Here is a 27,181-nt window from a genome sequence, read left to right as displayed (position 1 = left end):
AGACTATCATTTTGTAACGCGATTCAAATCAATGTAATGCTGCTCTCTATAAAGTCTTTATTTACTCAAAGAATCACTGGAGGCGCATGAGTTTATTCTGGACTCTAAGAGAGTAAGAGAAACCCTGAAACTAGGGGTGCAAATATATATTATTAATATTATTATTATGGCAATAATAATTATACAAAAAAATACAAATAATAAATGTTATTAAATAAAAATATTAAAGAAATAACACTGCAAAAAAAAAAAACAAGAGTATTTAAGAAAAATATTATAATTTTATTGTAACAAAATAAAAGTTCAGTGGTTTAACATTTGAAAATGAAGAAATTATGACAGCCATAAATATTAGCATAGTGATTTTACAGTTGTCATAATTTCTTCATTTTCAAATGTTAAAACACTGAACTTTTATTTTGGTGGAAACCACAGGAAGTCATTAAGGGTGTGTTAACACTTGTCATGTTTGGTTGAAGTAATTGCGTGATTGCTCTGTTAGTGCAGTTCATTTGAGCGCATGTGAACGCTGCTATCCAAAACCTGGTGCGCACAAAACAAGTGGACCGAGACCGCTAAAAAGAGGTCTCAGTCTGTTTCCAAACAAACTCTGGTGCGGTTCAAATTAAATATGAATACAACATGGACCAAATTCTTCTAAATGAACTAAAAGCAGGATGTAATGACAAGATGCGCCACTATGCGACATGATTTGACGACAGAGTATCCAAAACTAAATGAGCAGAGGGAAAACATGGAGCAGTGAGGAGGTAAAGTGCCTTTTATGAGCTCTTCGTGAGTTCACAGGTGGTAAAAATAAAATCATATGTACACCCAACAATGAGCTTGCTTAATCCAGCAGACTGCATTAGGTGTATTCGACGGAAAGCAGTGAATGGATACTTTGATGTCATACACTGATCAGTCTGTGCAGTGCCGCTTTCAGTCGAACACACCTATTGTTTGGGGGTGATCTGTAGGTTCCATCATGAAATATACATCATTAAGCCTGACCAATCAGGTTGTGAACGTACGACTATGCCTTTAGGTTCGCTGTCAAAAATGCCAGTGTGAATGCAAAGAGGACCAGGACCAAATGTATCGTTTTCTTTTTTTTGGTCTGGACCAAACTAACCAAGAAAACCGAATTAAAAGTGTGATATATTAAACATTAATTGCGATAAATTACATTATTGTCGTTTCAGACCATTTTATGCCACTGATTATATAATGACAGTGACATTATAATATAATAGCATAATAACTCAGACTCAGACAGCTCCGTCAGGCCAAAGAAGATGCTCACAGAAAGGGGGATAAAGTCTTGTACAAACAGGCCAAATACACACTGGAAAAGGAGATCAGAGTGGCAAAGAGGAATTATTCTGACAAGCTCAGGAACAAATTCTCTTCCAGCGATCCGGCTTCAGTGTGGCTAGGATTAAAGGACATCACCAGCTACAAAACACCACCCCCCAGCACTCTGGAGAATCAACACCTGGCAGAAGACTTAAACGAGTTCTTTTGTCGTTTTGAACGATCACCCCACACCCGCCCAGAACACCCCTCCACACAACCATTCACACCTCCAGCAACCCCTCTCTCCCCCACACCTACAATTCAAATCAGCGAAGACGATGTGTGCCAGGTCTTCAGGAAAAACAAAAGAAGGAAAGCACCTGGTCCAGATGGTGTGTCACCAGCCTGCCTAAAAATCTGTGCTGAGCAGCTGGCCCCCATCTTCACACAGATCTTCAATAGATCACTGGAGCTGTGTGAAGTCCCCTCATGCTTCAAACGCTCCACCATCATCCCCGTCCCAAAGAAACACAAAATTACTGGACTTAATGACTACAGACCTGTGGCACTAACGTCTGTAGCCATGAAATCATTCGAAAGACTGGTTCTGGCTCATCTGAAGGACATCACTGGACCCTTACTGGACCCCCTGCAGTTTGCCTACAGAGCAAACAGGTCTGTGGATGATGCAGTCAACATGGGACTGCACTTCATCCTGCAGCATCTGGACAGACCAGGGACTTATGTGAGGATCCTGTTTGTGGACTTCAGCTCTGCTTTTAACACCATTATCCCGGAAACCCTTCAAAATAAACTAACTCAGCTCTCCGTCCCCACCTCCGTCTGCCAGTGGATCAACAGCTTCCTGACAGACAGACAGCAGTTAGTAAAGCTTGGCAAATTCACATCCAGCACTCGAACCATCAGCACTGGAGCTCCTCAGGGCTGCGTACTCTCCCCACTGCTCTTCTCCCTCTACACCAACGACTGCACATCTAAAGACCCCTCTGTCAAGCTCCTGAAGTTCGCAGACGACACCACACTGATCGGCCTCATCCAGGACGGTGACGAGTCTGCTTACAGACAGGAGGTTAAGGAGCTGGCTGTCTGGTGCAGTCTCAACAACCTGGAGCTTAACACACTCAAAACGGTGGAGATGATCGTGGACTTCAGGAGAAACCCCCCTGCTCTCCCCCCTCTCACCATCATGAACAGCACCGTGACTGCAGTGGAGTCATTCAGATTCCTGGGCACCACCATCTCTCAGGACCTGAAGTGGGATATTCACATTGACTCCATTGTCAGGAAGGCCCAGCAGAGGTTGTACTTTCTTCGCCAGCTGAGGAAGTTCAACCTGCCACAGGACTTACTGAAACAGTTCTACTCTGCCATCATTGAATCCATCCTCTGCACCTCAATAACTGTCTGGTTCAGCTCAGCTACCAAATCTGACCTCAGAAGACTACGGAGGGTAGTCCGGACTGCTGAGCGAATCATTGGTACAACCCTCCCCACTCTCCAAGAACTGTACTTATCCAGAGTGAGCAAAAGGGCTGGCAAAATCACTCTGGACCCCTCACATCCAGCACACAACCTCTTTGAACTTTTACCATCTGGTCGACGCTACAGAGCTCTGAGCACCAGAACGACCAGACACAGGAACAGTTTCTTCCCTCAGTCAATACATCTCATGAACACTCAATAAATAAACGTAAAACACACAACTAATACATTATCCATTCACCACACTCACTTATTTTATTTTCTCATTTCTAATTTGCACATACTTGACCTGTACATACATAGTCGCCTATATTATATATTATATATTGTGTATTTCTTATTTTTTTTTGCTGCTTTGTACATTGGTCATTGGCTATTTCCTGTTATTTTGTTTCATTACCTGTGTCCTGTCCTGTTACTGTCCTTCTGTTGCACTGTGGAGCTTCTGTCACTACAACAAATTCCTTGTATGTGTAAACATACTTGGCCAATAAAGCTCATTCTGATTCTTCTGATTCTCATTCTGATAATTCAAGTATACACTTAAAAATGGCAACAGTTTAAAAGCAGTCCAATTCCATGAAAAAAAACCCCCAAAAAACGTGAACTTGACAACCCTGCATCCAACATGAGCTGTGGGAGTCAGATTTGACTGATCACGGGTCGAGAGCATGACTCAGGAGGATGCTGGAGGATTTGCTGCTCAACAGATCATTGACAAATATATTGTAAGATGTGCTTTTACACAGAGTGCGCGTGATCTTGAATCCAAAAGTGAAAGTAAACAGGGAGCGCTCATTCAGAACAGATTTAAATAATCTGCATATTGATAGCAGCGAAAATTATACGCATGTTTAGAATGTTTGCACAAATTATATTGTTTGAATGTTTGCGTGATAATTATACTGATGTGCGAAAATTATATGCATGATTAGAATGTTTGCGAGAGCAGGCAGTAAATGGTCAGAAATTCAGCAGGAGTGGGATTAAGAAACAGTCCCACCCAGGGCTTTCGACTGTAGAAAGCAAAAGCCGAATCCCGGACATTTTGGGCGATTTAGAAATCCTGGCTGGATGCTTTTTTTAGGACCAAAAAGAGGACATGTCCACGAAAAAGCGGACGTATGGTCACCCTAGTTAATTGGCTCTCCTTTCTCATTTGGTTTAAATCCAAAATGTTCCCACACCGGAGCTGAAGATTGTGGCTTTAAAACAAAAGACCTTGGGACTTGTTCTTTCTAACTGGCTGTTGCCATCACGAAACACTTTATAGCCTAACAAAGTGGGTTCACGCCTTCTCTTCACCTGTGTGTGTGTGTGTGTGTGTGTGTGTGTGTGTGTGTGTGTGTGAAGACTCGGTCTGAGCCCCACCTCCGCCACAGAGATGAATATAATAATTTTTTTTTTTAATTAAAAAGTTTCAGTCGCAATATAAATCGCGGCACCAAAAATGATCACGTTCATTTCCCTTTATCGTGCGATAAGTCAATACCATTGACTATCACGACAGGCCTAGATAAAACTGAGCTGCTCTGAAATACTGAAAAATTCTATCGTGAGCTGCTTGTGTGTACAAGAACAGTGCTGCGCTTCCTCTCAAACATGCAGCAATAGTTTTACAGAGACCATTAAAAAGGTTAATTCTGGTATTTCAGGCGACATTGTGGAGGTCCTCCTAAATTATGAAGCATGAGTTTATTAGCAGCCTGTAATAAATCCGAGTGTGATCATTTCTCCTCTGCCCCTCCTCCCTCCTGCCACACTACATCATTTGAGCTGTTACATCATCAGAGTGCAGGGAGGCATGCTGATCCCAGACTACTACAGCACAAATACACTAAACCTCACTATTAGAAACAAAAGCTGCATCTGTTGCAGTACATGCCAGCTTCATCCGGCTACTGGAGGAAAATCAGGAAAATCAACCTCTCTTCATTATTCAGCAACATGCTACTTATTCCACATAGTACTACTACTACACCAATGATGTTTAATAAACAATTTCACATTATAAAATACAAAAATTTCATATTTTTGTTCTAATGTTACCACCATAAAACTAGGAATAACTAAACAGAATTTGCATTAATCTGTTTTCAAAATATTCACATTCAGAGCCACATTCTTCGCTAAATACAACTAAATTAGATTAAATATTGCCATTATAAATGAGCATAATAAAAGACTACATAGAGAAAGATAATTTCTTGTTAACGGCCAAAATATAATAAGATAAGTGCAAGTTTCCCTGGTAAAAATGTGTTTTTTACGCATTAAGAACAGAACACCATTCATCATCAATCCTATCTTCAACAAAGTGATTTAATCTGGCAGCGTGACATTGGTGATATATACAATGACTTTGAGGCGTTTCAATAATAAAAAATAAAAAAAATCATCCAAAGCTGAAGCTTATTAACTTCTAAATCAATCCTTCCCACTGAGAGTTTCAAGGAGAAAAGGACGATTTGTATATAGATCCATAAACTTGGCTTGATGTTGAAGCATTTCTTCAAGCAAAAGTTTGTGTATTGCTGTGTGCTCAGCAGTTTCTGAGAACAATGAGGACTTCTCTCCTAATAAATTGTGTACGCAAGCTGATGTTAATCATTCGACTGCCTTGCAGAAGCTCTCAGAGAATATCTAGATGGCATACTGCTGAATTCCCTTACCATCAAAGAATCAGATAGCAGTAAGACTGAAACTGTGTGTGCAGAGAGAAACTTGTCTCTCATTGGCCAGATGAGTCTTTGTTCCAGCATTCATTTCTGCTGAAATTTGTCTTTTAATACCTGAATGCAATCTTTTCCATAAAGAGAAAAGGCTGCGAGATGACATGGAAGGAAAAGTTACCAAACTACACAAAAGTTATCAAGGTGATGACGGATATACACTCACCTAAAGGATTATTAGGAACACCATACTAATACTGTGTTTGACCCCCTTTCGCCTTCAGAACTGCCTTAATTCTACGTGGCATTGATTCAACAAGGTGCTGAAAGCATTTAAGATTTGTGGGATGCACATCCAGGGCACGAAGCTCCCGTTCCACCACATCCCAAAGATGCTCTATTGGGTTGAGATCTGGTGACTGTGGGGGCCATTTTAGTACAGTGAACTCATTGTCATGTTCAAGAAACCTATTTGAAATGATTCGAGCTTTGTGACATGGTGCATTATCCTGCTGGAAATAGCCATCAGAGGATGGGTACATGGTGGTCATAAAGGGATGGACATGGTCAGAAACAATGCTCAGGTAGGCCGTGGCATTTAAACGATGCCCAATTGGCACTAAGGGGCCTAAAGTGTGCCAAGAAAACATCCCCCACACCATTACACCACCACCACCAGCCTGCACAGTGGTAACAAGGCATGATGGATCCATGTTCTCATTCTGTTTACGCCAAATTCTGACTCTACCATCTGAATGTCTCAACAGAAATCGAGACTCATCAGACCAGGCGACATTTTTCCAGTCTTCAACCGTCCAATTTTGGTGAGCTCGTGCAAATTGTAGCCTCTTTTTCCTATTTGTAGTGGAGATGAGTGGTACCCGGTGGGGTCTTCTGCTGTTGTAGCCCATCCGCCTCAAGGTTGTGCATGTTGTGGCTTCACAAATGCTTTGCTGCATACCTCGGTTGTAACGAGTGGTTATTTCAGTCAAAGTTGCTCTTCTATCAGCTTGAATCAGTCAGCCCATTCTCCTCTGACCTCTAGCATCAACAAGGCATTTTCGCCCACAGGACTGCCGCATACTGGATGTTTTCCCCTTTTCACACCATTCTTTGTAAACCCTAGAAATGGTTGTGCGTGAAAATCCCAGTAACTGAGCAGATTGTGAAATACTCAGACCGGCCCGTCTGGCACCAAAAACCATGCCACGCTCAAAATTGCTTAAATCACCTTTCTTTCCCATTCTGACATTCAGTTTGGAATTCAGGAGATTTTCTTGACCAGGACCACACCCCTAAATGCATTGAAGCAACTGCCATGTGATTGGTTGATTAGATAATTGCATTAATGAGAAATTGAACAGGTGTTCCTAATAATCCTTTAGGTGAGTGTATGCCTTATGGTAAATGGCCCCATATAGCTCAGAATATGTTCAGAGATTACCTGAAGGTGAAGACTGTGTCATTATAATCAGTATATAATATGGGGCAACTTGTTTACTCTTGTGGTGTGTAATGAGTGGTGTGGTTGCCTCAACACAAATTTAAACGTGACGCTCTCTATGTTTTCAACGTCTGCGTCTTAATATATGAGGACATGAACACATGAACTTCATCTCCAGAGCTGCTCTGAGAGTCATTTCACCAGCTTTACACCATTTCATGTGAGAAAAAAAAATCTACCATTAAATACACACTGAAACAGTCACAACAAAAAGTTCAATTTAATTTATGACAAATATATTACTATTGTATACTAAAATATAATTCTGAAAATAATGATAATATATTTTAAGACACATTTTTCCATCCCTTCTAATTTATACAGTTCTGTTGTGCAGCATTTTATTTTACAACAACGATAATAATAATTAAAATGCCATGTTTTGTTGTAAATTTGTATTTTCATTTGATTGCATTTTTAAAGTATTATTATAGAAATTAATTATTTTATTGGACACCATTTTTGATGATAAGTTTGTAATTTATTAACGTGTTAAATCATAAAATCACAGAAAATAAAATATATTTGGGGCCCTAAATTAAAAGGAAGCTACTCTGTGGAGTCAATTCTGAACAAACAGGTTGTTTACATTCATTCTCAAGGTCTAACAAACATGTGGATAGCATTTCCTTTTCCATTAATGGTAAATGAATAACGTGACAAATATTGATATTGTATGATAGGAAAAAAAATATATATTGTGATAATACTTTAGCAATACCACCCAGCCCTAGTCCATCATGTACAAATGATGAGATAGTGTCAATGCCAGCATTAACACAGCGTTAGCTGAATAGGGCAGTTAGATTGTTTAATTAGTAGGATTAAGTTTGATTACAGTGGGAGTTCATTCTTAATCATGTTTTTATTTAGGGTTGGTTTAGTTTCCAGGTGTGGATCTTTACGTTTGTATGTGAAACTTCCAATAAGCTCTAAAATAAGTATCTGCACTCACAGGACTAAAGTGCTATGATGACACACAGTGGTCAGACGTTACTGTCAGACACAGAAAGCACAGCTCATTCTGAGGAAGAACAGAAATGTATTGAAACACTGTATATCCAAGTATCATGGTATTTAGGTTGTACTTCACAGTTCCATTGTATTTCTATCTACTCAGTCAAACACATTGTCATATTACTTTATGTAAATATATTTAATCTATCTTTTCTGACCTGATAATTGAATGTTGATTAAAATTTAACATTCCAAGTTCTATGAATTAGCATACTTGAAGTATACTTCTAACTGAAAATTTATTTAGATACATTTTATATTAGATTAATAAATGTTTACTATAGGGTTATTATACTTCACTAAAAATAAGACGAAAAACTATTTCCATTACTTGAAATAAAATAATGTTAACAAATAATAAAAAAAACCCATTTTATTTCAACTTCATTGCTCGTTTTAATTTAGTTTAACTTGTTTCCTACAATAACTCAAATTAAAACTAAAATAAAACAAATGTAGACATATTTATACTTTCAACTTACAATATCTTTCAAATGAAAACGAAAACAGAAAATACGCTTTAAAAATTAGTGTAATTTTACGTGTAAAATATTGTAAAATAAAATAAAAACTTAATAGGTTAACAGTAAGTTCCCTTACTAAACTGTAAAAGGTCTAACCAAACATTTCAGGCAATTTTACACAAAAATGCTGTTAATTGTACAGTTTTATAAGTAAAAAGAACAAAATAACTCAAACTGTAAACTGATATGTGACGCTACATACTGTTTAAATAATCTTGTTTCTTTATTTTTTGTTATCAGTTATGTACATTAGGGTTTTATGTTACATCCTCTGTTGTATAATGAATGTTTATTGCATTATTTAAGTGCTGTGTGTTACCATGATGGTGTTTTGTGTTCGTGTGAATGACTTGTGCACCTTCTGTATATTAGTATATACTTTAGCTTGTGGAAAAGCCATTTCTGAAACTCTGATTCATAATATGGCTTTCTCCTTCACCACCTGCATTATGGTGGCTGTCAATTTATGTTAAAGGTACTTAACAGAGTTTAGTATCAGTGTGCATTGTTGAATTTACTGGTTTACATTCAAATTTCTTTGTTTGTAGGTTTAATCTGTAAATTCTACAGTTTTTCATTTTTTTGTTTTACAACCACAGCTGCCAAAATTATTTTGTAAAAACTACGGCTTTTTTTTTTTACAGTGTATAAAATGTAAACCAATTCAAAATATCAATAATAACTATAATAGCATCTATAATAGTATTAATGATACAAAAAAAAAAAAAATCATTGTAAATTGTTACCAAAAAGAATTGTGTAAAATATTAGAACAGTGCATTGGCGAGATGTCTCGGGAAAATGTAGCAGCACAAATAAAAAACAATTAAGTGTGCTAGAAAAGCATAAAGACACGAAAAAAAAATAGACCATGAAGAACATTTGTACCAACTCAACAGTCTGATTATTAACCTCAAGGGTAGACCATCTGTTAACTACAAATAAAAAAAGACTGCAGCTCAGCAAGCAGCTAGATGTGAAGAAACCAGATCTTCAAAACAACAGAAATACACCATTTACATACCTTGCTGGAAAAAAAATTATATAAATACAAGGCAAATAATAACACGTCTGTACTTAGAAGAACCAGAATGAATATATAGGCCTGTTAAAAATAGGTACTTTGATGGCACCGGCATGGCATTTGACACTGGCTGCAGGGATGAGTTCTCAGCAGGAAATCATTAGGATTGACAGCTCGTCAGGCTACTTAGATTTATTGAGACGCACGTAAACCTGTTAACACTCCAGTACGGGATATACCTCGCAGGGGAAATACCTCACGGGTTCATTTACGGCCATCTAGACAGCTGTAACTGGAAACACTTAAAATTTTTAAATGGAAGTAGTGGTCCGTCTTTCATGACAAGAATTAGATTATTCAGTCCAGCAAGTCTCTGGCTTCTCATGTTCCATCTTCTTTGATTTCCAGCCCACAGCAAGGTATAGAGTATGTTTAGGCCCTGTCTGCATGACTGACTCTTCCACACAGATGGTCCCATCCCTCCCCGATCTGCAATCTGTCACACTGCCTCACATAGACGAACTGTTGCTCTTGCACAGCCACGTGGGAGCTCTCTGGGACAGCCCTGGCAACCTATGGCAACAACTCTGGAGGTATCAGTGATATATAAAGGCCTCTTTCTTTCATACAATGCAGAGACAGCTTCAGAAGAAGAGGAACTCCCCTCTGTGTTCAAAACGTGAAGCACAGAATCATTTTGACAACTCCAACTTGTTTCTCTCAGGGAAATGCAATGAATCTGGTTAAATGCTTTGTTTTAACAAACTTTGAAAAACTAACCTGTGCCATATTTTATATACTCAAATTCTGCAAATGGCAGAAACAGTGCCGCTTCAAAAAATGTCATATGAAGAAACAACAATAATAATAATAATAATAATTCATGCAAACACACATACTGAGCACCACCGCTCATTAAAAAAAAAAAAAAAAAAAAAAACCACACAGGAGCAACTGTTTCCGCTTTTAAGATGAGGAAGATCGTGGGGGGTTTCCAGTTTGCAGTACACCAGACCAGAACATTGTGATCACCTGGTTTTTCCTCCCACACAAACTATTTCCTGGTTCTGCGCAATACAGTAGAGGGCAGTGTTGGATAAATTACTTTCTGACACTCAAGGATGTGAATGCAACTCACCACTGGAAAAAAAAGGTGGGATTTGGGTAGTAAGGTTCACATGAAAGGCTTAAGGTACCTTACACATTGGGGGTTAATAAAGGCCTCCTGAAGTGAATCGATGCATTTTTGTACAAAAATTTCACAAGAAATTGGGGTTCCAGCACATGACGGAGGATGTAGGTGTGGAAGCACAGAGGAGAGCGCAAAATAAAACACCAGTCAAGAATTAGAAGCACAAAACTGTAAAGAAAAATGTTGGGAGGATTTCAATACTAAGCCAAGAGGAGACTAGATTTCCTTTGCGACTTAAACAAAACTTGGTCAAAGACTATAGAATACCTTAAAGAGACTTTGACTTGGTTCTTGCAAGACTGGCATTTTCTCACCGGAACTTACGCTATGCCTATGTCCTAAACCATCCGCTGGAACGCCACTTTCTCATGAATGCCCGTACAAAAGTTAGCAGAAGCTAGAGATTATGGTTTATAAAATTTAAATATGGATTTTTATTTTATTTATTTTTTTAAAACACCGATTCACTTCAGAAGGCCTTTATTCACTGTATTCGCCGTGTGGAGTACTTTTTATGATGGATGGATGCATTGTATTGGACTTCTATTGAACTATTGAATATAACACCCATTCACTGCCATTATAAAGCTTTAAAAAACCAGGACATTTTTTAATGCAACTCTGATAGTATTCGTCTGAAAGAAGAAAGTCATATATGCCTGGCTTGAGGGGGAGTAAATCATGGTGTAATTTTCATTTTTGGGTGAACTATCCCTTCAAGAAGTAAAAAAAAAAAGTAATATATATATACACAGTATATATATAGTTTTATTTAAGTGCTTTGTTGTTGGATGTAATAATGAATAAAGCAGTCGTCATCTACTCCCGACATATGAGCAGCTGAAGACGCAGAGGATTAATGTTACTTTCGCTTTGAAGTGAATGCGCCGATCCCCAATCTGCCTAAATGCATCTATGTTCGCGCGAATCATTCGTGATCCAGCTTCATCTGCAGAAGAAGTGGGTATAATGTTTTTTGTGAATCTTTGCAAATCGCCTTTCCTAATAACATGCTAGTTAGCCAGTTTCGCGGCTAAAGTAAACAGTACTGCTCGTCACCCCACGGAAGAGAGGGGCGGGGTCAGCAGAGCTCATTAGCATTTAAAGCAACATGGACTAAATAAAAACAGCTGATTTTGACAGGGTAAAGGTGGTGTTTTTTGCACTACCATTGAGAAAAACCAAAGTATGTTATAGACTTTTCATTAAGACCATAAAGAATCATATCAACTTGTGGAAAATGGGCATCCGATGACCCCTTTAAGAAATTTCTTCTGTTTTGAGAAGATTGTCATGAATCCCATCCCTTGATTGTTTGATTTTTTTCTGAATTTATGATTCCAGTATCAATATCTTTATCATCCTTTACCTCTGACTTTCTGTCTCGGTCTGTAAACATGAAGGGATTGTATGGCCTGCAGGTGGTGACCTATGAAAGGTCAAGCTGACTCATGGCTCCTTCACATCACCTCCAGCCCTTCCTGCCTCCCACACAGAGCAAAATCACGCTGACACCACTCCATCAGTCCAGCCCACAGCTATGAGATCTCAGCAGGCAGAGACACCTCACTGTTCTGAAAGCACGCTCACTTCAAACACAGACTTTGACATTGAATGAACAGTGAACAGAACACGTGCTAAAGTGATATCCATATCTTCTCTGAATGTACGGCCAATAAATTTCATAAATGACCCACGCAGCCAATTTCCTAAGCTGTGCTAGTTTCATGACATTTCATTGCTGTAGCGTTTGGAAGAATCAGACACACATTTATTCATTATATTTAATGAATAATCCAGCAAACCCTCTCATTCAACAAACAATCTGTGAGGGTCTATGGACCCTTCCCCCCGAAAGAGCACCCTAAAGTGCTCAGTTACCAGGGCAACCATCTGATAAGACTGTTTTATTGCTCAAAAGTATGTGAGATGTGACGTGCCGTAAGAACGGACCCTTCTGAAACCCACGCAATGCCCATACAAAAAAAACTTTCCTCTTTGTCACTCATAGACAAACCTTTATACAGATAAAAATGCATCCCAGGACATTGTGTGTGTATGATTTTAACGATCTTGTATAGTATCTCTTGCATTGTATTTTGTTTTATGCATGCTTTATGAGTGAAGTACTAGTTAAGGTAACCCTACCTATATCGTGTCTCCTACCAAATTAATTCTCATTTCATGACGCACACTTTGGAGTACACCACCTTCTCATAGAATGCCAGGTGTGTGCGTGTAATTTAATCAAAGTATAGACTGCCAGAGCCTTTCAAACCATGCTCTCAGACAAAGGGTCATAAAACCCCCCAATATTTCCAGCCTCACGCTTGGAAATTCAGCCTCTCTCATTGGTCAAGCCCATCCTGAAAGGTGTGACTCTTCCCTGACTTTAAAGGGCTCGCGCACAGGTCCACTTCTCTCTTCTGCTAAATCTTCCGATTGCTGCCCGTATGGTTGGACTCATGGAGCGCCTGAGTCGGTGCGGGCGCGCCTGGCAGGCCCCAACATAGAGCCGTGTGCGGTCTGGATGGTTCCATTCGATGGCCGAAGTTGCAATCTCTTGAAACTCCAAGGTTGTTCTTGACTCTGTTGGGGTTGAGAGATTCCTCTCTCCCAAGTAAGCACATGGCTAGGTGCAAAATGGGACCTGTTGGCCCTGTGGGCCGCAGTGGAACTGCAGGCCGTAATCCCTAGATGAAGATGCAGAGACTGCCGGGAGCCGGGAGAGAAATGTCTGAGCGAGTGCATTTCCATGCCTGGGGAGATGGCTCTTGACTACAAAGAATCAGACTAATACCACTGGAGTTCATCTTCACTCAACCCTGGAATTCACCATCATGGAAATGCAGCCATGTGCTTACTTAGGAGAGAGGACTCTCTCAACCCCAGCAGAGTCAAGAACAACCTCGGAGTTTCAACCGATTGCAACTTCGGCCATCGAATGGAACCATCCAGACCTTCTTCAGAAGCTTCACGGGACTCTCATTCTCATTGCAAGTATCCAAATGCAAGTATCGTTCCTTTCACCACACAGAGGTTTGTTGTAAGCTATCGTATACTGGGCTTTGAATTAGAGACTGATGGTTCTTTCAGATGGTCAACTCACTCACTCACAACTTACCCTTCCCATGTATCATGCATGTGATGTGTGTATGTATATGTATATGTATATGTATATATATATCTTTGTGTCATTCATTCCTTCATTGCGTTATTCGTGGATTCATTCATTCATGCATTCAGTCATGGATTCATTCACTGCATTATTCATCCATTCATTCGTTCAGTTAGTCATTCATTCATTCATTCATTCATTCATTCAATCTGTTATTCATGCATTTATTCAGTTTATCATGCATTCATTGAGTAAATGTGTCATTCAAGCATTCAGTCAGTTAGTAATTCTTTCATTGCATTATGCATTCATTCGTTCAATGCATTATTCATTAATTCAGTTATTTATTCGTTTGTTCATCCATTTAGTTATTAATTTATTCATTTGTTTGTTCATTTAGTCATTCATTTAGTCGTTCATTTAGTCAATGTGTTATTTATGCATTCATTCAGTCATGGATTCAGTCATGGATTCAGTCATGGATTCATTCAATGCATTATTCATCCATCCCATTCAGTTAGTCATTCATTCATTCATTCATTCAATGCGTCATTCATTCAATCTGTTATTCATGCATTTACTCAGTTTGTCATGCATTCATTGAGTAAATGTGTCATTCAAGCATTCAGTCAGTTAGTCATTCTTTCATTCATTGCATTATGCATTAATTCGTTCAATGCATTATTCATTAATTCAGTTATTCGTTTGTTCATTTAGTCATTCATTCATTCATTCATTCCTTCATTGCGTTATTTGCGCATTCATTCATTCATTCAATGTGTCAATTCATTCAATCAATCTGTTATTCATGCATTCATTCAGTCATGCAGTCAGTCATGGATTCATTCAATGCATTATTCATCTATTCATTCATTCATTCATTCATTCAGTGTCATTCATTCATTCATTCAATCTGTTATTCATGCATTTATTCAGTTTGTCATGCATTCATTGTGTAAATGGGTCATTCAAGCATTCAGTCAGTTAGTCATTCTTTCATTCAGTTTATTATGCATTCATTTGTTCAATGCATTATTCATTTAGTTATTCATTTGTTCATCCATTTAGTTATTCATTTAGTCATTCATTTGTTCCTTCTTTAGTCATTAATTCATTCATTAATTTAGTCATTCATTCAGTTAGTTATTAATTGATTCATTCAGTTAGTTATTAATTCACTTAATTATTCATTCGTTCGTTCATTTATTTATTCATTTTTAACGCCATGCCAGCATCGAGGCCATTTTCATTCCTTCGTTCATTTAGTTATTCATTTGTTCATTCATTAAGTCATTCTTTCATTAATTTAGTCATTCATTCAGTTATTTAGTTAATTGGGAAGTCGTGGCCTAATGGTTAGAGAATTGGACTCGTAATCGAAAGGTTGCGGGTTCGAGTCCCCGGCCGGCAGGAATTGTAGGTGGGGGGAGTGAATGTCCAGCGCTCTCTCCACCCTCAATACCACGACTGAGGTGCCCTTGAGCAAGGCACCGAACCCACAACTGCTCCCCGGGCGCTGCAGCATAAATAGCTGCCCACTGCTCCGGGTGTGTGTGTCTGTGTGTGTCTGTGTGTGTGTGTGTGTGTGTGTGTGTGTGTGTGTGTGTGTGTGTGTGTGTGTGTGTGTGTGTGTGTGTGTGTGTGTGCATTTGTTCACTGCATGTGTGCACTTGGATGGGTTAAACGCAGAGCACCAATTTTGAGTATGGTCACCATACTTGACAATACGTCACGACTTAATTCAGTTATTAGCAGTGTATCAAGTCGGATAATATACCACCAACTGGTCATTAATTGCAAAATAACCGATTTAGGGTGACAAGATTGTATAGTCCCTTTCCCTTTGACATACAGCTGAGATTCTAGATCCTACTCAGAAATTAAAAAAAAAAAATCTGTTAGAAATGCAGCTGAACATTTATAGTTTTACCGAAGCCACAATGTAATGGGTCTATAATCACAGTTTACAAATACTGGGGAAACTGACACAGGAAACTCCTTTAAATGAAACATCCTTCAGATGACTAAAATAAATACTGAATCCCCTTATAATGTGGTGTGGAGATTACCTCAAACTGTATGAAAAAAAGAATTAGAAAGTCGGTGTCCCAAATGCATCTCCTTATGGGAAAAAAATATATATATATAAATAAAAAAAACGAATAAAGCTGTCAAAATGCTGCACTACATTTTTATTCTCACACATTTAGGTTTTTAGGCAGACCACAAGCATTTCTTAAAACATTATGTAGCCCTCAACACAGGATGGCCTGATGGCTGAGGGCCAGTGAGAGTTTCAGACAGTGCTGCGTAGTCATCTTACATTCTTTAATGTAAACATTAATGTTATGTGATGCACTGAACATTTCTGCTGTGAATTTTGTATTTAAATGTGTCACCAAGCTACTTTTACAGATGATTAATAGATGAGGATGTTGAGATTGCATGAATGACTTGTGATGGTGATTAATGGAGATACATATTATGGTTGCATTTATTTATTTATTTTTTTCAAATTGCAGTATTTTTATTACAATTATTTAAAATAAAAATCTAAATATATTTTTATAAACATTATACAAATTATATATATACACATATATATACACATACACACTGAGGATGACTGGGGACTCATTTGCAACTATTACAGAAGGTTTAAACGCTCACTGATGCTCCAGAAGGAAAAGCCATGCATTAAGAGCCGGGGCGTGAAAACTTTTTGAATTTGAAGATCAAGGTAAATTTAACTTAATTTGTCTTCTGGAAAACACGCAAGTGTCGTCTGTAGCTTCTGAAGGGCAGTACTAAATGAAACAAATATGACATTTAGGCAAAACAAGAAAAATGTACTCCTCTTCATTCTGTTCAAAAGTTTTTAATGCATTGCTCAATGCATTGCTTTTCCTTCTGGAGCATCAGTGAGCATTTGAACCTTCTGTAATAGTTGCATACGAGTCCCTCAGTTGTCCACAGTGTGAAAAAATGGATCTCAAAATACAGTTATTGTTGGAAAGGGTTCAAATACACAAAAATGCTGGAAAACCAAAGAATTTGTGGGACCTGAAGGATTTTTCTGAAGACCGTTTAACGGTTCAGGATAAACAAGGGACTCATTAACAACTATCACTAAAAATAAAAAAAATCACAGCTGTGGATCGTTCAGGTAACACCACAGTATTAAGAATTAAGTGTATGTAAACTTTTGAACAGGGTCATTTTTATAAATTCAACTATTATTTTCTCTTGTGGACTACATGTAAACATCTTTTGTGTGAAATATCTTACTCAGGTCAGTACTAAATAAAAATAAAAAATTGTATGCATGTTGTATGATCCCTCTTACTTGGTAAAATAAATCAACATTTTCCAGATTCTGCAAGGTGCATGTAAACTTTTGACTTCAAGTGTATAGGTTTTTTATTTTTTGCCACTCATATTTTCACACATACCAAAGCAGCAGCGAGCGATATGTCATATTAAGAGGAAGTGACATTTCATCACACCTTCTAAAAAACTGAAAACTATTTAGAATGTCATGAAACTACATGCTCGATTTGAACACTCCCTTTATTAAATGTACTTTGAATCTCAAAGTGATATTCATAATCTGCTTACTTTAGGTGTGTAAATATATGAACAATCTTATTTGTAACAAATTCCTCATCTTCAATACAACAAACGCTTATGACATGACATAAAATGATGAATGGTTTATTTCCAGCTGAACTAGCTGCAGAGCTGGGCAAGACCCAGGGAAACACACCCTGACATGTGACACTGGGAGGCCATGGAGCTGCTGACAGCAACACTGGAATAACTAAACCACAGGACAGATAAAGCTACCAACAAGACAGGCAGTTGAAGGATTTGGGTTTGTCTAGGCATAGGAATTTCCAAGAAGGGATGTGCAAATCTACATATTTTCATAACTGAGTGTTTGGAAATGTAAACTGATATTTCCTACTTGATACACTACAGCAAAGGATAGAAATAACTGACTTACAACAATTGTTTATCTGGTGAAAATACTAGTGTTCAAATAATTTTGGCCACCACTGTCTGTATACAGCTATAGTTTTTAGGTTTTAGTTTCAGTATATTTTGTCACTTTAGTACTTTAGGTTTAAGTTATTTAAGTTATCTTTTGGGTTTTTTAGGGTTTAAGTTTGAGTTTTAATTTTAGCTAACAATAATAGCCCTGCACTGCACTCTGACCTGATGTTAAAATCAACTGGACGGAGTGGAACAGAAGGAACCATTGGAACAGAATGCAGAAGTCTTTATTTATAAGCTGTACACTTGACACTTTGTCTTAAAGCTAATAAAGGAGCCAATAAAGAATTTTAATGTGTCAATGACTGGTCATTTCAGCTACAGATGAGCACTGCAAAATAAAATCTGAATGGCTGCACATAATGCTCCTCCTGCCAGAATCAGTGCCCTAGCTGGGTGCATTACTCACTGACTCAAAGGAAACCAGAGCATCTGGACTGGAGATCACCGCAGGGATGTGTTTAGCCTGACCTGGTTGAGCAAAAAGGACACAGAGATGAATCTCTGCTTTAGAACTCCAAGTAAACCCTGGTATCTCAGTGACCAAGCTACAACACACACAAAAAATATATATATACACAGTAGTGTGAAAAAGTGTTGGCCCCCTTCCTGATTTTTTTTTTTTTTTTTTTTTTTTTTTTGCATGTTTGTCACACTTTAAGGTTTCAGATCAAACAAATTTAAATATTAATCAAAGATAACAAGTAAACATCACAACATGCAGTTTTTGAATGAAGTTTTTTTTATGAAGGGAAAACAAAATCCAAACCCACATGGCCCTGTGTGAAAAAAGTGCTTGCCCCCTAAACCTAGTAACTGGTTGGGCCACCCTTAGCAGCAACAACTGCAATCAAGCGTTTGCGATAACTTGCAATGAGTCTGTTACAGCGCTGTGGAGGAATTTTGGCCCACTCATCTAGGCAGAATTGTTGTAATTCAGCCACACTGGAGGGTTTTCGAGCATGAACCACATTTTTAAGGTCATGCCACAGCATCTTAATAGGATTCAGGTCAGGACTTTGACTAGGCCACTCCAAAGTCTTCATTTTGTTTTTATTCAGCCATTCAGAGGTGGATTTGCTGGTGTGTTTTGGATCATTGTCCTGCTGCAAAAACCAAGTTCGCTTCAGCTTGAGGTCACAAACAGATGGCCGGACATTGTCCTTCAGGATGTTTTGGTAGACAGCTGAATTCATGGTTCCATTTATCACAGCAAGTCTTCCAGGTCCTGAAGCAGCAAAACAGCCCCAGACCATCACACTACCACCACCATATTTTACTGCTGGTATGATGTTCTTTTTCTGAAATGCTGCGTTACTTTTACGCCAGATGTAATGAGACACACACCTTCCAAAAAGTTCAACTTTTGTCTCGTCAGTCCACAGAGTATTTTCCCAAAAGTCTTGGGGATCATGTTTTCTGGCAAAACTGAGATGAGCCTTTATGTTCTTTTTGCTCAGCAGCGGTTTTCGTCTTGGAACTCTGCCATGCAGGCCATTTTTGACCAGTCTCTTTCTTATGGTGGAGTCATGAACACTGACCTTAACTGAGGCAAGTGAGGCCTGCAGTTCTTTACATGTTGTTGTGGGGTCTTTTGTGACCTCTTGGATGAGTCGTCGCTGCGCTCTTGTGGTAATTTTGGTCAGCCGGCCACTCCTGAGAAGGTTCACCACTGTTCCATGTTTTCGCCATTTGTGGATAAAGGCTCTCACTGTGGTTCGCTGGAGTCCCAAAACTTTAGAAATGGCTTTATAACCTTTTCCAGACTGATAGATATCAATTACTTTCTCATTTGTTCCTGAATTTATTTGGATCTCAACATTATGTATAGCTTTTGAGGATCTTTGGTCTACTTCACTTTGTCAGGCAGGTCCTATTTAAGTGATCTCTTGATTGCGAACGGGTGTGGCAGTAATCAGGCCTGGGTGTGGCTAGAGAAACCAGTACTACAGTACATGTTACTACAGTACATCCATGGTAAACGATGGCGATTTGTAGATTGAAAAGCCTTCTGACTGTATCGTTGCACACAGTGTTTTTCTGCTGTTTGTCAGCGCCGTTTTATCTGGATTTAAACTAGTTTATATCAGTTGACTGATATCGACTGATACTAGTTTATACCAGTCATTTGTGTTCTTCGTTGAATTCAAGCGCTTCTCACTGGATCTGACAGTGCTGTTTAGTGGTTGCGTGATCGGTGAGTAAACATCTGCTCTAGTCAGCTCGCTCTGCGCTGCACCGCAGTTTGAACCAAGCGGATACGGTCCATGTTCAAATGAGTAGCACTGTTTTGTTCCGCTTTTGCCGCATAAACATTAAATTGAATATTTATCAAACTTGGTTTTTCGAGGAAAATTATATCACTGTATAATTACAGTTATCGTTTTATCGCCCAGCCCTACCTCAAAGTATATCTGCTCCCGCACCCCCGCTGTGAACTCTGGCGCCCCCCAGGTTGGGAACCACTGTTCTAAGATATGCGCTACCATTCAAATGATTGGAGGTGGTAAGATTTTTAAAATGCTTTTAAAAGAAGTCTTTTATTCTCACCAAGGCTGTTTATTAGATGAAAAATACAGTAAAAACAGTAATATTGTGAAATAGTAATACAATTTCAATTTTAAATTTATTCCATGATGGCAAAGCTGAATTTTCAGCTACATCAGTCTTTTCTGACACATAATAATCCTTTAAAAATATTATACAATTCTGATTTGGTGCTCAGGAAACATTTCTTATTATTATTATTATTATTCTTAAGTTGAAAACAATTGTCAAGGTCAAGTTTATTTATATAGCACCTTAAAAGCAACGAGTGCTGACCAAGGTGCTGCACAGCCAAAACATCAGAAATAGCAACAAACAAAAAAAGCATTAAGACATCAAATTTAAAATCATTAAATCCTATATTAAGAACTATAAAACATCACCAAACAAAAGAAAACAAACAAAACAAAAAGGTGCTGCTTACATGATTTTTTGATGAAAAGGTTTTAAAATAGAAACCTTTTTGCATAATGTATACTCACATATTCAGTAATTTAAATAATTTTTGGCACAGCACATAACCCCTGTGCAGCTGGATTTCAGGAGATTTTAGTTTGAAGTCCCCTGAGAGTGACTTCAAGGACTGTGGTGATGCTTAAAATATGCAATCCACAATGGCCAGCAGCATAAAACAAGCTGACAGTCTTACTCAACATACTCATACACTGGCAGGTAATTTATTCCTCTCAGACCGGCGGGGTCACACTCAGGGGTGGGTGGCCGCCTCCAGCTCCACCGCAGGTGTTTCATTAGATTGCCTGTGCAGCCCTGTCAACTCCACTGGAGTTAAACTATAAGGGTGCAGCTATAGCACAACACAGACTACACAGGTATGTGTCTTTTTTTTTCTACACCAACCAAGTACGAGTTTCATCTAGACATGTCTTGTTCTTGCCTTAGGTGTAAGAAACTGATTGATTGCACCAAGTCCCAGATTAACATTTAAATGGATCATAACATAAGGAATCACTTTTTCATTTTTCCAAATAAGAGGTCTACTATAAAAACATACTGTTAATTTCAGACCTAAAAACGTCTCGCTGCAAAAAGAGCCGTTTGAGATACTCAAAAACCCATACTTTCCTCCATTTGGTAAACATTTGCATCTGACAGTTTCTACAATACAACATCAATCCTACTTTACTGTAAAAGCGGTGAGCTGTGAGGTGACAAAATGAGAAATTATTATCCAAGACTAGATGACAGTATGCACTAATTAGTATATGACAATTATGTCAAATTTGCATTCTGCCTAATCAGCCCTTTACATTTGTTTTCTTCTCTCCTAGCTCACATACTGCATTTTACACCCAAATTCCCAATAAAGGGGTTCTCATTTAGTGTAGGGTTTTGGCTAAGCTAACAGGCTAATCCATATGCAAAGCTAGCATGCACATCCTTATGCAACATCTAATTAAAAAAGGACATTAATGTGCACACTACATTCCTTTCATACCTAAAGAATGCAGTGTCTTCAGTGTCACTGATACTTCAGAAATCATTCTAATATGCAGATTTGGTGCTCAAGAATAATTTCTTATTTTTAATGTATAAAAAAAAAAAGTTGCTGCTTAATATATTTTTTCAGGATTCTTGAGAAGTAGAAAGTTGAAGAACAGCATTCATTGGATAAAAGAAAAAATTAGCAACAATGTGTAAGTATTTAATATAACTTTTTATCAACTGAATGCATCCTTGTTGAAAAGAAGTTTTAAATTCTTTAAAAAGAGTAAAATCTTTTTGACCCCAAACTTTTGAAGGATAGTGTACAATACTGTAATTCAGATGCAGCTTCTGTCTGACAGCCTGAGGTATATTTCGCAGTGTTTGATCATCTCTGTACATCCACTATTTTTTTTTGGAAGGGACATTTTGAAACTGAAACACAGACTTTAGGTCTTAGAACACAATAGCAACCAATACTGAAGTATTTCCTCACTCTAAATTCAATCAGACAGCCAACTGGCATGATAGTCAAGACATAACAGCTGGGGGTCTCACTGCACCAGACTGAATCTCCCCACACGCGTCACCCACTCGGCAAGCTCACCACAGTGTACATGAGAGACACAGACAGAAAGGGAGAGAGAGCCAGAATGGGGACACAGAGTCCCACACAAAGTCTAAAGAGTGCGATGAAGTCAGAATGCAAAGACTATGGCTGTCAAACCACTGCACAGACAAAACACATTTTAAGATTTTCATATTTGGGTGTTAGTTCACCCAAAAATGAAAATTCTGTCATTAAGTACTCACCCTCATGTTGTTAACCCGTAAGACCTCTGTTCGTTTCCAGAACACAAAGTAAGATATTTTTTGATGAAATCTGAGAGCTCTCTGACCCTGCATAGACAGCAAGGGAACCAAAATGTCCCTAGACCCAGAAGCAGACCCTAGATCAGTCGATAAGCTTCAATTTTACGAAGCTACGGGAATACTTTTTGTGCACAAAGAAAACTAAAATAATTTATTCAACAATTCTTCTTCCCGAGTTACAGTCTTCGGACATTTTGGAGAGTACCACGACGCATGTGCACGCTTTCCCCAGAACGTAATCAGCATTTTTTACATTCAAGAGAAAGCGTACGCATGCTGAACGTAAACAACGCTGATTACATTGATTATGTTCTGGGGAAAATACACACATGCATCGTGATACTCTCCAAAATGCTGGAAGACGTAACTTGGGGAAAAGAATTGTTGAATAAATTGTTATTTTTGTTTTCTTTGTGCACAAAAAGTATTCTCATAAAATTGAACTTCGCAAAATTGAAGTTAAGCCACTGATGTCACATGGACTGTTTTATTGACGTCCTTACTACGCTTCTGGGTCTGGGAACATTTCAACATTTCAGTTGTGTTGCTGTCTATGCAGGGCAGAAAGCCCTCAGATTTCATCAAAAATATCTTAAAGCTGCAGTCCATAACTTTTTGGGTTAAAAATGATCCAAAATCAATATTTGAGAAAGTACATAACCAGCCAGTGTTCAAAACTACCGCCTTACTTTAGCCCGATTCACAACGGTTATCTTATAATAATATTTTCTAATTTGAGTGGTACGTGTTGGTTTCCGTGGGAAATGCGAGCATGACACTGCGTCATTAGGTCACGTCTGTAAACAAAGAAGTTGCACCGGCTACTACGCTATCTACTACGCTATCTACTACGCTATCGCATTTTTCAAAGCAGCTAGAATAATTAAATGTTATCATTTTGATGGTGGACTGTAATCCAGAAAAGATTGTGTGTTTATGAAACACGTCAATGAAATTAAATTATATTTCAGTTTTAAATATGCTTCTGATTACAGAGCCTTATTACACAAGATTTGTATTTTAAAGAAAACCAGTTTGAAGGGAGCACAGTTTGCTTTTTGGGTTAAAAGGATTTATTAATATGAAATTCGAATGGTATGACAATTAGATTAGACTGTACAGAAATTGAAATCTACAGGCTAATACACACTATACTCATTGTCACGCAATACTAATGCTGTTAACATTAATAATTTGAGAATAAAGTGTAACAATAATAATAATTTGCACGGTTTAATGTGATATGAGCTAATCGATTGCTACACTTAAATTACCATTGGTAGCGCGATTTATTGTAATTCTTTTTTCCTCAGTTGGTCAGAACAAGCGTGGCAGACTTGTTACTTACTTGTTCAGATGACAATATATGGTGAAGATTCTAATTTGGGTCATATATTCCAAGACATAGGCTAGAATCTGTGATTCCTGAGTACAGTATCCAAACCAGTGCGGTGACTGACAGCTACACATTCACCTCAAAACATTAGACTCATCCGTGCTGGAGTCGTGCCGGAACACCGGATCACAACCCCATGCATGAAAGATAATTCCGCACAGAGCTGCAATTCCAGGTTTTCAAACATAGATGGCGACAAAGAGGTAAAACTTACGGACTGCAGTTTTAACTTGTAACAGGTTTGGAACGACATGAGGGTGAGTAATTAATGACAATATACATTTTGGGGTGAACTAATCCTTTAAAAAAATAAAAAAATAAAAAAAATTCACCAATAATGTGTAAAAAAGAGAGAGCTATAATGTTTTAGCTACAATGTCCAGCACTTAAGTGTGCATGTGGGGGCAGTGAGTAAGTGAATGGGAAGTGACTCAGTAAGTGTGGAGGTGCGAGTGCAGGATTCTGCCACAGCGCCCGCCGGCTCCCACCTGCTGTCACCTGAGCAGCTCTAGATGCCGACACACGTACCTCAACTCGTTGACCTCTGCAACCCCTGCTGACATCAACACAGCAGTACAACCACACTGTACTGTAGAGAGGGGTGTGCGATATCATGATTTTTGATTGTGGACGATTAAAATGTCTCAAAAAAAAAATAGAATAGTATTACGCTACAGCGCACATTCTATCAGTTGCAGTTCTGGCGCCTCCATCTCAATATACTGTACAACGGGACATACATTGACATTAAATGCAGTAGAGTTACACTCACAGGACACTGCACTTATTCGTTGTCACAAAAGTACATTACTTGCATGTGCTTTAAAGCCTTGCCTGTTAAACACTTTATTCGTATGCTTTTCTAACATGCACTTTTTCAGAGTGTGTACACCTGAAACATGCAGTCGCACACTAAAAAGCCTGTCAAACAGCAGCTGATTACTGGACTAAGTTATCTTTCATGTCGTCAAAAACACACAAGGTTTACATACAGTCAGTTATGTCTAAACTGTAAGTAAACATTCCAGAGAAAAACAAATGCGTGCAGGTCTTAAAGTAACAGCAGACTAATAGTACTAAACATGCTGCCGTTTTCATTAAACGGATAGTTCACATGGTAGGATCACATCAGTGATATGATATTTTTGTGATATCGCCCTCCTGTACAGTATAAAATCTATGAACAGTGACAGTCTTTCAGCCACAACAAACTATTGCCAAATTATAATATTCAGAAAAGAACACACAAGACACTTGATTTATAACTAATTATTCTAACAGCAATTTTTCAGGCGATATAGCATTAGTTATGAAAATAGGACAATATTTAACATTTAAATAACCATAACTGTTTGTTTGAAATGCAAATACATAAGAATGTCAGTTTGTGCTATATTTTCAGCTGACAGTCTTCCCTGAAGAAAGAAACAGGCTGTGAGAGGCAGGACTCATGTAAAACCTCTGATCGTACTTCTAACGAGACCTATATTCAGAAGAAAGAGAAACCTCAAAGCTTCAAACTGGAACAAACAGCGACATCTCTTCATGGTGTCACTCAACCAATTCTCGTGAAATTCCACTAAAAACCACTAATATTCTTTTTTAATTTATAGTTAAACATCTGATTAATAAAACAATTCTTAACAAGATTTGCATTACTCCAGCCTTCATTATCAAAGGTTTCTCCACTTTAGTCCATTATTACAATTTACAACCATAATGGATCCTGAGGAATATAAATGTCCAAAGATTTTTAAATATTTTAATTTCATATATTTGTAATATGCCATAGAAACAGCATCCACATTTACTCAGACCAAACTAATACAGAAAACAAGATAACAAGTTCAATTTCTCTCTCTATAAGTGGCACTCAAAGACAGAAAGCACCACAGCGTGACACATGAGCAATTATTTTTAAAAGCAAGATACTTTACATGCAGTTCCTCATCTGAATCCTCCATTTAGCCTGGGTTGTCCTCTCCGGTCTTCACCGAATGACACCATGCAATGACCTCGAGTAATGCAACTGCTCATTAACACTTCCACAGCTTATTCTTGTAACTACTCAAGTGTACTTCAGCTGACCAAGACAAAGATCAAATTCTCTTACAGTCAAAAATAGGTCTTTCCAAAGACAATTAAGGGATAAATGCCTAAGCTACTTAAAGCTTAAAAGGTAAGCCAAGGAAACTATTATTCCACTCAAAAAACTTCTAGACACAATAATAAAGTATTTACCTCATAAACTGTCATTTCAGTCATGCATTTAATTTGTATCAAAAAGTTCTGTTTAATCTAATTCCAAACATGTAATTAACAAGTTAAGACAAGCTTGTCAACAGAACTCTTAAGACCCCCTAAGTAGCTGTGGAGGACCACTAAGAACATCCCTGGGCCTTCACACATACATAAAAGCTCCAAAAGTTAATTGCTAACAGCAGGTTTTTGCTTCTGAGGTGGTGGGAAAAAAAACACTGTGTAAATTCAGAGCACATCTGCTGCGCACAAACCTGCAAAGCAAGCGAACACAAATGAACCCAGGCAGAGCCCTAAAAAGAACCTCTTAATATCCACAATCCCAGGACATTGTGAGCTCTGATGGTTATCCGTAATGATTACATTTGTGCAGGTCCACAAATATTGCAGATATCTGTTCAGTGAGTGAACACATTAGCTAAAAATAGAATAGAAGCAGTAGTTTGACAAAACAGGTTGATTTACTCCGTTATGGGGGGGTGATAACAACAAGAGTTTAAAATTAAAGTGTTTGATTTACTGTGTAAACATACTCTAACTGAAAACTCCCTTCCCGGACCACCCATGCTCATGCTTTGTATAGTGTTCAACAAAACTCACTGTAAAAAAAAAAAAAAAAGTAAATAAAAAAGTTGAGCCAAAATTAAGGCAACAAACTCCTGCAGATTTTTGAGTTCTCAACTTGTTTTAAGTTTATACAACAAAAAGTTGAGAATCTCCTACAAAAATAAGTTGAGAGAACTCAATCTGCAAA

The 27,181-nt window shown here is 38.1% G+C and overlaps 1 protein-coding gene across 3 annotated transcripts in view; it reads right to left on the bottom strand.

Moving 5' to 3' along the window:
* Positions 1–27,181, bottom strand: part of dlg1a (discs large MAGUK scaffold protein 1a) — a 134,422-nt gene that overhangs the window by 95,465 nt on the left and 11,776 nt on the right. The gene's annotated exons all lie outside the window — the stretch shown is intronic.

The sequence above is a fragment of the Barbus barbus genome (genome assembly GCF_936440315.1).
Source record: "Barbus barbus genome assembly, chromosome: 13".
NCBI classification, from domain to species: domain Eukaryota; kingdom Metazoa; phylum Chordata; class Actinopteri; order Cypriniformes; family Cyprinidae; genus Barbus; species Barbus barbus.
This window is presented reverse-complemented; position numbering and strand designations above follow the sequence as displayed.